The following is a 12,338-nucleotide window of genomic DNA, read 5'->3' as shown; positions in this document are numbered from 1 at the left end:
CATCACACTTACCTGATGCATTTATGGTTTGGCAGCTGTTATCAAAGTGCTGTTGAGGCCTTTACATTTCAAAATATGGCAGCTGGCTGCTGTGAATATGGCCTTGGTTTGTCTTCACCTGACAGTTCTACACTCTGATAAAACTGTCAGAATGAAAGTATGATTCTCCATTTCTGAGGGAAGCCTCAGTGAAACCCATTCAGAGAAATCAAGAACTCCCTTCTTTCAAAATAAAAAATGTTCCGAGCGGCAATCAGACTGAATTTGCCACTTGTTGGAAAATCCAGACCAATGTCACTGAAGGAATGAATATTGGTGCAAAATGGGAGAGAATAAAGCTAGGTTCTTGGAGGGTAACAGAAGTAATGATGTGGCAGAAGGAAGTAAAGCCATGTCAGATGTTTATGATAACATAAGTAAGAAAGGAACCAGGCACATGCAGTCTCACACCACTGGCAAAAGACTGTGTGGTCAACTATGTGAAAAACCTTAGTTGCAGATTCAAAGGATATCATTTGCGATTAGCTGTCCTGTCTGAAACCTGCCTTGCAGATGAAGGGCAACTGAGAGAGGTGACATATGGTTACACCTTCTTCTGGAAAGGGAAGACTGCTGATAAGAATATACAGAAGTTTGGATTTGCAATTAAGAAACAGCTCATCAATTGCCTCTCTGAACTTCCTGTCGGGATCAACAATTGGCTCATGACCATCCACCTGATTCTCACCAACAAGTAGATGGCTACAGTTGTAAGCGTTTATGCCCCAACTCTTAACTCAGAGATGGAAGTAAAGGAGACTCTCTATCCCAATCTTGACATCTTGACATCTCCATGGAGAGCACAATAATTCTTCTTGGAGACTTCAATGCCAGGTTTGGTTGAGACCACAACTTTTGAAATGGCACCATAGGAAGGGAAGGTATTGGCAACATCAACTCCTTTTTCTCACAAAATGGGCTGAGTACAACCTCACCAGCACAACATATACTCGTCAGTCAGAAAAACAAAGTCAAAACATCTTGGAGGCACTCACATTGATTATATCATTATTCACTCTAGGGACCGTCAGACTGAATTGCACCAGGTCTATGATTGGCTCAGATAACTGCCGGACTGATCACCACCTTATCCATTCCACAATGTCTGTCAGACTACAAAGAAAGAGAAGGGTTCAGAAGAAGCAGACCCTGCTAAGATCCAATATCAAGAGCCTGGGTGGCATGGTCACTATGCAACATCCACAGACCTCACTTGCTAAAGACCTACCTCAGGAATGCCCAGAGGACATCAGAGAAAACTGGAGCTTGCTTAAATCAACCATTCTCAGTACCTGTAAAAACATTCCCAAGACCATTAGGACTGGTTCAATGAGAATCACACAGAAATGCAACATTCCCAAGAAGAGTATAGCCTTCTGTGTCCGGCAGAATGACATCAACTGCAAGGCCAAAAAAAGGGCCAATGTCAAAGCTAAGGCTGACATCCAGATGAAAGTAAGGGACAGCAAAAACAAATGGTGAACTGATAAGGCCTTGGAAACCCAGCAGTTGGCAGACTCAAGTGACACAAGAGGCTTTTTCAGTGCCCCAAAGCAATACTTGGTCCAAGCCACTGTGGTCTAAATCCCTTCACTATAAAGATAGACAAAAACAGCTCAAGGAGAATGAGGCAATAAACACCAACTGGAGAGAACATTTCCAAGAACTCCTCGTTTGTAACACCAATTTTAACTTGGAAATCATCAACCAAATCCCCCAAAGATCCATGCAAGGTGACATTGGAGAACCTCCCAGTGCAACTGAAGTACAAGATGGCAAAAGGAGCCTAAGAAACAACAAGGCTGCTGGTCCTGATGGGGTTCCTGCAGAGATCTTAAAGAGGTGGCCCACAGCTCCATGAACACACTCATGCTTTGCTCATGAAGATTTGGCTGAAAGAAGAAATCCCTTCATAGTTCAGGGATGCTCTGATTGTGACCATAATCAAAAAGGGAGATAAGGCTGACTGTGGGAATTACAGAGGCATCTCCCATTGGTCAACCACTGACAAAATACTTGCATGTGTCCTTGCCAAGAGACTTCTGCCATTATCTGAGGAAATACTCCCGAATTGCAGTGTGGCTTCCACCGGTCCAGAGGAACAACAGTCATGATCCTTGCAGCACATCAATTACAAGAAAAATGTCAGGAACAGAAATAACTGCTTTGCAAAGCCTTCATTGATCTAACTAAGGCCTTTGACCCAGTTAACTGCCAGGCTTGCTGATGGATACTATCACAATTAGTTTATCAGGCTACTGAGGCTGCTGCAATTTGGCATGTCTGCAACAGTGCTTAGCAACTGTGGATTGAAGTCTAAACCTTTCACCATGGAGACGGGGTCAAGCAGGACTTGACATCATCGCACCCACACTGTACACCATCTTTTTTGCTGCCATCTTCCATCTCACTGGCCAAGTCCTACCCAGGGGAATTCAAATCATTTACCGTATAGATAGTAGGCTGTTCAAACTTAATAGGTTCAAGGCCAGGGGCAAAGTGTCCATCACCTCCAACTTGGACCTTAAATATGCTGATGGTAGTGCCATCGGAGTGTGCTCTGCGGAAGATCTGCAGTGCATCTTGAAGGCTTTGCCAAGGCATATAAGCTCTTAGATCTAACCTTTACATAATAAATACTCCTGTACTCCATCACCCAATAGTCCCTCCACTCATCCTACAATGAGGGTCAACAACCAACGCCTTGAAGATATGGGTCACTTCCCATACCTCGGCAGCCTTCTCTCCTTCAAGACCAACATTGATGCAGGAAATACAACACCAGCTGAGCTGTGCCAGTGCAGTCTTTGCCTGACTCAGAAGAAGTGTGTTGAAGACCCAGAGTAAACCTTTGGTCTACAAAGCCATTATCCTTCCCACTCTGCAATATGGAACTGAAACTACCGACAGTATATACCTTAAAGCATTGGAACATCATCACCAGGGATCCCTATGAAAACTTCTGCACACTATTTAGGAAGACAAGCGCAGTAAAAGTGGCAAATAGGCCAACATCGCCAGCATCACCACCACCATAATTCAACAGCAACTCCAATGGACCAGCCATGTCATCTGAACGCCCAACTCATGCCTCTCAAAACAGACCGTGTACTCCCAGCTGAAGGAAGGTCAGCGTGCACCCTGGTGGTCAAAAGAAATGTTTCAAAGATGGCATCTGGATCAGCCTCAAGAAATTCCATATCAACATCAACAACTAGGAGGACATGGCTACAAACCAGAATCACTGGGGAAACATTATGCAGCAGGGAACTATGCGCCCTGGAAATGATCTCTGCTGTGCTGCTGTGCTGCTGAACAGAAGTGACTCTTGAAGAGATAGAACATCAGGATGGCTCACCCACCACCATCTTCAACCACCATTACCACCCACCAATGCCCACTTGCAATAGAATTTTTGGATCCTTGACTGGCCTCTTCAGCCATTTGAAGACCCACATGTAGGAGTCCTTATGGAGGAAAATCATACTTGGCCTGAGTGATTGCCAACACATTTGTGATTTTAATAAGAGCCATTTTGGTAACTGTAACAGGCAAAAATAAAAAGAAGGTTTTGATCATAGATTTCTCAGAAGGCTGGTATGAATTTAGGATATATGTGTATGTGCACAGATTTCAGAAAGGAAAGGAGACTGGAGGTAACAGCTTGTAAGAACTAGAGTCAAGAGTCATTTTTTTTTAGGAGAGGAATAATGGTGGCAGATGTGAAACAGTAGGTCACAGAATCTGAAGAGGAACAGCTTTATATTTGCTAAAATAGGAGCCAGGAAAGGAACTTGGGCAGTTGACGTTTTAGTGGGAATAAGGTTGAGAAAGGGATTGCCATTGTTAAATAGCAACAAAAGCATTGAAGAGCCATACAGCTTAATCCTGCTCTTACTTCTAATGTTCTTGTGGTTGGTAAGACTGCCTGCTCACCATCCTTTTCCCGATACAAACAAGGAACAAGAGTAGACCACTCAGTCCTATAAGCCTGTTCTGCCACTCCATAAGATCATGTTTGATATGATATGAAGCTCAATATCATAGATTCATTCTGTAAGGCACCAAATTCAAATTGATGTCAGGAAAAAAAAGTAGATCTATGCTTCAACATTTGCCAAACCATTTGGATAGCTTTCTTCAAGATGAGCAGTGAACACTGTTCTTTCATCACTAATGACAAAGGGTGGGCCTATATTGGCTGCTCTTCTTGGCCAGTCCTCAGCACCTGAACATCCATACCACTAAATGTTCAAAGTTCTGGTCATTACGATCACCAGCAGTCCCATAATGTCAATGATAGCCACGGGCAATGCACGCCCACCTGCTCCAATGGGAAGGAGGCCCTTTTCCAGGAGGCTGCAGTTGTCAGCAGCAGTCTGCTACAAAGCCTTAGGATCCTGAAGCTCTGGTACTTGAATCTATCAAGAGTGCAGGAAACCTTGTGTCAGGGATTTTGCATTCTTCTTCCACCTGTGTCCATCCTTTCTGCCCTGTGGAATGGCATATAAGCTGAGGAGAAAGGAGATGGTGCTCCTGTTGGTGTTGCAACTGATCCAGAAGAGGAAAACAGTTAAAAAATTAAATGCTGGGAACTTACACTTACTGGTCTGACTGGTCTCTTAAATATTGAAGTATACAAGACCAGTCAGACCAATGTATCCCATTGGGGTAAAAACAATGACTGCAGATGCTGGAAACCAGGTTCTGGATTAGTGGTGCTGGAAGAGCACAGCAGTTCAGGTAGCATCCAAGGACCAGCGAAATCGACGTTTTGGGCAAAAGCCCTTCATCAGGATGAGTGGCTTTTGCCCGAAACGTCGATTTCGCTGGTCCTTGGATGCTGCCTGAACTGCTGTGCTCTTCCAGCACCACTAATCCAGAATCCAATGTATCCCATTTACCAGTTTAATTATTTTCTCTTCTGACAATGCTATTAAGTGTTGGCGTTGCTCATCAGAGGAAAGGTAAAATGTCATAAGCTGCTCCTGTGCTGCAGAGAAGGCTGACAAGAGCAATGTGGGTAAGGGAGGTCATGTTGCAGCTGTACATGACATTGATTTGCCCATTTTTGGAATACTGCATTCAATTCTGGTCTTGCTGCTATAGGGAAGATGTTGTGAAACTTGAAATGGTTCAGTAAAGATTTACAAGGATATTGCCAGTGTTGGAGGGTTTGAGCTATAGGGAGAGGCTGAATGGGCTGGGGCTATTTTCCCTGGAGCATCGGAGACTGAGGGGTGACCTTATAGAGGTTTATAAAATTATGAGGGGCATGATGAGGGTGAATAGCCAAGATCCTTTCCCCAGGATAAGGGGAGTCCTGGTGGGCAGAGTTTTAAGGTGAGAGGGGAAAGATTTAAAAGGGACCTAAGGGGCAATGTTTTCACACAGACGATGCCGAGTGCATGGAATGAGCTGCAAAAGGAAGTGATGGAGGCTGGTAAAATGACAACATTTAAAAGGCATCTGGATGGGTATGTGAATAAGAAGGTTAAAGTGAGATATGGGCCAAATGCTGGCAAATGGGACTAGATTCATTTAGGATAATTGGTTGGCATGGACAAGTTGGACTGAAGGGTCTGTTTCCATGTTGTATATCTCAAATGACTCTATGATTCTAAATGAACTGGTTTCCAAGAAGTTGGACATCACCTGTCAAACAATAAGAACAAACTCTGATAAGACATGCCATGAGCTGAAGCTGTTCACTTTTTCTAGCCTACCACTTTCATTGAAGTAACACATTCTTATGATATTGTGGTCAGCTAACCCTGGGAAGCTGCTGACAGCTCAGGAAACCTAAGTGCTGGCTGTTAATGCAGAATGTTGCACATAAAACTTAGGTAGTTGCCTTTATGAATATATTAGTGTCTTATCTGATGGGTTTACAGAGGCTCCTCGGTTACCCACAAACCTGACCAAGGTGAAGTTGGAAATGTGTGGGGTCATATTACATTCCTAACTTGGCACCACTTTTTGGGGCTTTCATCTCCCTTGAGAGATTTCCCAGGCTGCATCTGAACCCATTTCCTCTTGGCATTTAATATTCTGACCATACTTCTCTTAAGCAGACACACATAACTGAAGTATAACACTGCGATGGTTCTCTTTCACAATGCTGCTGGCTTTGGTTGGAAAGCTCTGTTGTTTTGCCAACAGCTCTGGTACCAACCTGACTGAAGTGAAAGCCTCATTATTCCTGTTCCTGTGATAACTTCCTCAGATACTGAAGAAGACCATGCCGATATGCAACAAGAACTGACAACATTCAGGTTTGGGTTGATAGATGGCAAGTAACATTTATTACTTGACAAGCTGTATAAATAGTGCATCTACAAGAGATTGGATGTTCTGTGATTCACCATCTGATTTTATAAAGCCTGTTCAGCATCAGTTAGGCACAAGTTAGTTGAGTGATGACAAATACCCTCCCCTTTCTTGTATGGGGGTGTAGTTCCAAAATCACTGAAGTTTGACACATTCCAAAAAAAGCAGCCAGATCAATTGGAATCCTATCCAAAATCTTAAACATTCACTCCTTCCACCATTGGCATATGATGGTAGCAGTGCATGCCACATACAAGATTCACCTCATGCAACTGCACCATTTAAACCTGTGACCAATTGACAATAAGGACAGGGACAGTAAATGCATGGAAAATTCACAACACACTTAAGGTTCCCACCAAATTACATATCATCCTGACTTGGAACTATTGCCACTATTGCCCTTTACTGCCACTGAGTCAAAATCCACATATTGTCTCCCGACCAGCATGGTGGGTGTACCTTCACCATATGGTCATTAAGAAGGCGGCTCATCAAAACCTATGCAATGGCAATTAGGTAGTGCCTAACTATTTAAATAGAATAAGTAATGTCCTCACTAATAATGCCTGTATCCCATGATTGAGTTAAACAATTAGTTATATGAACTGACCTCACATTATAGTGTAACACAATTATTGGTGCAATTGGGTAATGCAGCTTAAATCAATAAAAACATATGGTACACTCCAATAATGGCTTTGGTAATGTCAGTTGTCCTTTTTTTTTCCTAAGACCATCATGACACTGGTCTGATTTTTTGACTATCTTAATTAATAAATATATTTTTACTCAAGTCTACACTCAGAGAAGTAGAAAATATGGCCCTGAGTTCCTCATGTTTTCTTCTTATAAACTTCAGACCAATATCTATTCATATTGATGTCTGTTTCCCATTTGGTGTATATCCTTGCTATGGTAATTAACTGGCATCAACCTGGTTAGAACGAGCCCAGCTTGGCTGAAACCACATTAATGAATGCATATGTCAGCACACTTCATTACACATTTTAAATTTTCAAGGATCCTGTACCAGAAACACTTCTAAACAAATGTGAGATTAAACAAAATTGATTTTCTACCGCTGTTTTAGCTGGAAGCTAGGTAACTGTGTGTGGTCTTTACACTGCTTTCTTCTTTCTCATGTTTAACAATAAATCAGAAAGTTAGTCATTATCTAGGGATTACAATTATACTGAACAGTTATTTATCTTTTTCTTTAGCTGAGGTGCAGAACTGTGGGATAAGGCTTTTATTTAAATAGACACAGTAGGATCATGATACATATTGGTATTATGATTCCCTTCTGATTTATAAATGAATATACTTTCCTTTTTTTCCTGAGGGGCAGCTGCATCTAGTGCCACTTAAGTAGGGTCTTTGAACTTTGAATAATGTTTCAGTTTAGAACAGAAATGGATTTGTACAGTTTCTGAACTGTATTTAAGAACTGTGCCTGTTTCTGAAGCGCAGCCTCTTAAAATAATGAATTGAGAATTAATGTATGGAATCATTGAGGATTAGAAACACATAAAAAATAATCCTGTTCTGTGATGAGTTTGATGATCTCAGCCAGGATAACATTTGGACTGCTACAATTAGTGTTAACAGCCTTGGACTTGTGAAGGGAAGAAGTATCAGGCATGGTTTCCACTATTGATCACAGTAGACTAGCACACACAAGATGTGCTCTTTGTGGACATAAGTTGAATCCAGGGTTGAACTTGGTTCTGATGCTTAATGAACCATATAATGTTTCTTTTTGTTTGCTAGTATCCATACTCATGTAAAGATTGGTCAAGTGGGCACACAGTACCTGTGAAATAATATCCCGTCTTCAGTCTGCACCTTTAGGAGAAGGCAAAAAATTGAAAGGAAAATTTTTAAAGAAAGGAGACAGAACAACTAATAATTTACATAAAAATACTGAAGAGAAAAGACCACAATAGTTTAAATATATTTTCATGAATATAATGATACAGAATTCATAAGTTGGACAATTAGGTGCTAATGCACTGTACTGACGTGTTGACTAATTTGACTACGAGCGGTGTAATGTTTGTGTCTCCAGTTCATTGATGTTACTGAAGTGATTGATCCTCAGGATCTTGCTGTCTTGTTGCTTACAGCCTCCAGCCCAGGAACAATGTCTTCCCTTCGCTGCTTTCATGTAAGTATTCGGGTGTTCAAACCACTCATCAACAAAATAAAGGATAAAGGATAATCAGCACAAATGCATGAAAAGTCCCTGTCTTAATTTCTGGAGATGGGTTATCTCCTAATGTTCGTTACAAAGACATGGACTCCCAAAGTTACCTCTTCCTCACACCTGACTTCTTGTAAGGATTCTGTTCCATTTTCCCAGTTTCTCCATCTCCATTGTACTTATCCAATTATGCAGTCTTCCACAATACAAGTCATTCTGGTATAACACACATTTTGTCAGCACAAATTAGCTATAACACAATTGACGAATTGTGGACAATGTTTGGATAATGTGAACTTTCTACTGAGCTATAGCGATTTTCTATTTGCACTCTTCTATAGCTTGATTTTCTATGGCACCTTTCCATAGCATGATTTTCTATAATGCAACTGTTGCATTACAGCAGAATGGCCTGTAGTACTTCCAACATGCCTCCGTTTTTCCTTAATCAAGGATTCCCACCCAATATGGTTGATAAGTCCTCCAACATATATATCCTGTTTCACACACCTATGCTCTCACCTCTTCCTCTCTGTCACAGAAAAGAGGGAGAAGTCAATTGTACTATTTTTACAGTTCTCCTCTTCTGCACATGATCAGAATGATACACATTCATTCACTCCCTCGCTCTGGACAGTCAAACAGAAAGTTAACATGTATAAGGTCAGTGCCCTGCGTGTGTGTGTGTGTGTGTGTGTGTGTGGGTGGTGTGTGTGTGTGTGTGTGGGTGGTGTGTGTGTGTGTATGTGTGTGTGTGTGTGTGTGTGTGTGTGTGTGTTTTAGATTCGAAGTCTGCAAGAGACTAGCCATCTTGTGTTGCATATCTTGTGGCCTGTACATAGCAGGATAGTTTTCTTTTTTGAAGAAGAAGACTCTCTTGGCACTTCCCTGTCCACACCATCTGTGATTTATTTCTTGATGCTGTACATTTTCAGCACACAGCATCATCACTGAGTCCAGCTGTTTCCTGGGTTGTCAGCAAAGTTGTTACGACACTGAGGAAGCCAAACATGACTTTCTTTTCAAATATGACTTCCAGGGTGATAAACCTGAGGTTTCCTTCACTCTGGGAATTATTCAAGTTACATTTTTAAAAATACCATCTGTTTATCTGGGGTGGTCGATGTTATCTGTTCACTCCTCAATTTGTAGACTGGGAATGGAGTATGTCCTGGTCATGGCATGCATTTCCCAGCAAGTCATGTAGAGTTGTACTATTTCATCCAGCTCCAGCGCTAGTGGATCTCCAACTCATTGGAGCTCAATCATTATTGTCGCCCAACATGGAGTGGATTTCTTACTGATCTGTACTAATCTGTGAGGATTCAGCTAGCAGGACTTTGAAAATCTTGGCGGAGGGGGGCTTTGCTCAGTCCATGTCATGAATAGATCGTGAGCTACATCATTGTGGATCCCTGTGGATTTCTTTAAATATTCTGAGCAGGGTGGGGACATCCTGCCATTACTCTTGGGTCAGGATGTTCATTGGGTTTTAAAGGTCTGGTCCAGCTTTAATCAAGTTGGGAGAACCTTCTCACCTTTTTTCTTTCCCTTCAGCTTTTTTTCTCTCCCTCTCTTTTTTGCCATTGAAACACTTGTTGTATCCTCCTCCTTTTCACCTCTTGCCAGCAATAAGAACCATTCATTAGCAATCGATTTTTGCAATTGATTCTTCTGTTACCTGTTCTGGATATGAGCTAAGGAATAAATGTTCAAAAACATCTGAAATATCACAAGGCTATTTGCCTTGGGAGGAATGTTTATCTGAGTTCTCCCACCTACAAATCATTGTGCTAGAAGATTGAGAGAAACTAGGGTCTCATCAGTTAGGTCTTTCTTTTCTGTACCTGTCTTTGTGGTATGATTTACATGTTACTCATGTTAAATTTATAGAATTTGCTGCAGCAGTTTTATTTCTCTTAAAAATACTTCCAGCTTTTGAATTTTGCTGTCCTGGTTTCCAATTGGTTTCTCTTCATATGTGAATTGTTCCTTTTTGCACTTTGGTCAAATTTGGTTCATCAGAATGGGTCCTTTCTCAGATGTGAGGTTTTAATTTCTGTCATTGATAAGATGTTGAAGTGAATTGAATTATTTTTGCTGTTCCCTTCTGTCCTCAATAGATGTGTTTATTAGTCATAGAGATGTACAGCACGGAAACAGACCCTTTGGTCCAACTCGTCTATGCTGACCAGATATACCAACTTAATCTAGTCCCATTTGCCAGCACCCAGCCCAAATCCCTCCAAACCTTTCCTATTCATATATCCATCCAGATGCCTTTTTAAATGTTTTAATTTACCAGCCTCCACCACTTCTTCTGGCAACTTATTCCATACACGTACTGCCCTCTGCGTGAAAAGTTACCCCTTAGGTCTCTTTTATATCTTTCCCCTCTCACCCTAAACCTATGCCCTCTAGTTCTGGACTCCACCAGCCCAAGGAAAAGACTTTGTGTGTTTATGCTATCTATGCCGTTCATGATTTTATAAACCTCTGTAAGGTCACCCTTCAGCCTACGATGCTCTCGAGAAAACAGCCCCAGCCTATTCAGCATTTCCCTATAGCTCAAATCCTTCAGCCCTGGCAACATCCTTCTCAATCTTTTCTGAACACTTTCAAGTTTCACAACATCGTTTCGATAGGAAGGAGACCAGAATTGCATGCAATATTCCAAAAGTGGCCTAACCAACATCCTGTACAGCCACAACATGACCTCCCAACTCCTGTACTCAATACTCTGAACAATAAAGGAAAGCACATCAAATGCCTTCTTCACTACCCTATCTACCTGTGACTCCACTTTCAAGGAGCCATGAACCTGCACTCCAAGGTTTCTTTGTTCAGCAACACTCCCTAGGACCATTAAGTGTATAAGTCTTGATAATATTTGCTTTCCCAAAATGCAACACTTTGCATTTGTCTAAATTAAACTCCATCTGCCACTCCTCAGCCCATTGGCCCATCTGAACAAGATCCCATTGTACTCTGAGGTAGTTTTCTTTGCTGTCCACTACACCTCCAATTTTGGTGTCATCTACAAACTTACTAACTATACCTCTTGTGCTTACATCCAAATCATTTATATAAATGATGAAAAGTAGAGGACCCAGCACCGATCCTTGTGGCACTCCACTGGTCACAGGCCTCCAGTCTGAAAAACAACCCGCCACCACCCTCTGTCTTCTACCTTTGAGCCAGTTCTGTATCCAAATGGATCCCTGTATTCAATGAGATCTAACCTTGCTAATCAGTCTCCCATGGGGAACCCTATCGAACACCATATAGATCATATAGATCAATATAGATCATGTCTAGTGCTCTGCCTCATCAATCTTTTTTGTTACTTCTTCAAAAAGCACAATCAAGTTTGTGAGGCATGATTTCCCATGCACAAAGCCATGTTGACTATCCTCAATCAGTCCTTGCCTTTCCAAATATGTGTAAATCCTCTCCCTCAGGGTTCCCTCCAACAATTTGCCCACCACCGACGTCAGGCTCACCAGTCTATAGTTCCTTGGCTTGTCCTTACTGCTTTCTTAAATAGTGGTATAACGTTAGCCAACCTTCAATCTTCCGGCACCTCACTTCTGAGTATCAATGATACAAATATCACAGCAAAGGGCTCAGCAATCACTTCCTTAGCTTCCCACAGAGTTATAGGGTATACCTGATTAAGTTCTGGGATTTATCTACCTTTATGAGTTTCAAGACATCCAGCACTTCCTCCTCTGTAATATGGACATTTTTTAAGATAGGAGAA

This window comes from Chiloscyllium punctatum, chromosome 7 (assembly GCF_047496795.1).
Source record: "Chiloscyllium punctatum isolate Juve2018m chromosome 7, sChiPun1.3, whole genome shotgun sequence".
In the NCBI taxonomy this organism is placed as follows: domain Eukaryota; kingdom Metazoa; phylum Chordata; class Chondrichthyes; order Orectolobiformes; family Hemiscylliidae; genus Chiloscyllium; species Chiloscyllium punctatum.
Note: the sequence above shows the minus strand (reverse complement) of the source record.